This window comes from Orycteropus afer, unplaced genomic scaffold (genome assembly GCF_000298275.1).
Source record: "Orycteropus afer afer isolate SDZICR_OR568_19922 unplaced genomic scaffold, OryAfe1.0 scaffold00255, whole genome shotgun sequence".
Lineage (NCBI taxonomy): Eukaryota > Metazoa > Chordata > Mammalia > Tubulidentata > Orycteropodidae > Orycteropus > Orycteropus afer.
In genome coordinates this window covers 4,904,206-4,905,202 of record NW_006921842.1, presented here as the reverse complement: position 1 = coordinate 4,905,202, position 997 = coordinate 4,904,206, and positions in this window count along the sequence as shown.

Sequence of the window (997 nt, the reverse complement as noted above, 5' to 3'; positions counted from 1 at the left end):
AGGGACCCCTCCTTGGGTTTCCGAGGCCATATCACTACGGAAGTAGATTGCCCAACCGTAGATTGCCCAACCGTCCTTCCTCAGAGTGGCTGGTGGGTTTGAACTGCCAGCCTTTTGGTTAGCAGACAAATGTCTTAGGCAATATGCCATCAGAGCTCCTAATTATATTATATATTATAATAATATTATGTAATTATATAGTATTATATGTTGTTATACCTATATCTATAGCCATAGCTAATTTTCTCTTTTTGGTACAAGGTGTGAAGAACAACCTGAAAATTGTGTCAGGAGGCACAAGCAGGAGAGTCTGGATGCACTGACTTTTTGTGTTTATTCACAGTGATAATCCGTGGGCAGGTAGAAGAGAATTTCTCTATCAGCTTCTCTGATAGTTGGCTAGATACTAAGCAGAAAGACAAAGCAGGAAAGAGAGATTTGAAATGACCTTGTGTGAAGGTGAGACCTGGCATACTAATGAGGGGAGGGGGGTTTAAATATCCCCTTACCAAGTGATAATTGACGCTTTTACTTCTCTGCTTAAAGAATTTGTTCTGAGGATAGTGTGCACAAAATAAAACGGCAACTAGATGTTCCTCTAACTTCTAAGATTAACCATATTTTTTAAAGGGTTTTTTGTTGTTGTTGTTGTTGTTTGTTTGTTTGTTTTAGGTTGCAATATTATGCCGCTTTTACAGAAACTGCTTGAGAGTCTGTATCCACACCTCACGTGACATTGTTCTCAGTGGGCTGGAGCAAACCTTACTGTTTGGGAACATTCAGACGCTGCCTGCGCTGAATTGCCGAACTCCTGAAGGTCCTGGAGCAGTCAGGGTTTCCCCCTCTATCTGCCCTTCTCTTTCCAACGCCCAAATCCCCTTCTGGTGCCACTTGATTCCTCTCAGCTTTACTCTTGTATAGACCATAATAGAAAAACCTTTTTTATTGATTAAACATGTTTTACTATTTCAGACGGGTAGCTATGTCAATAAACGGG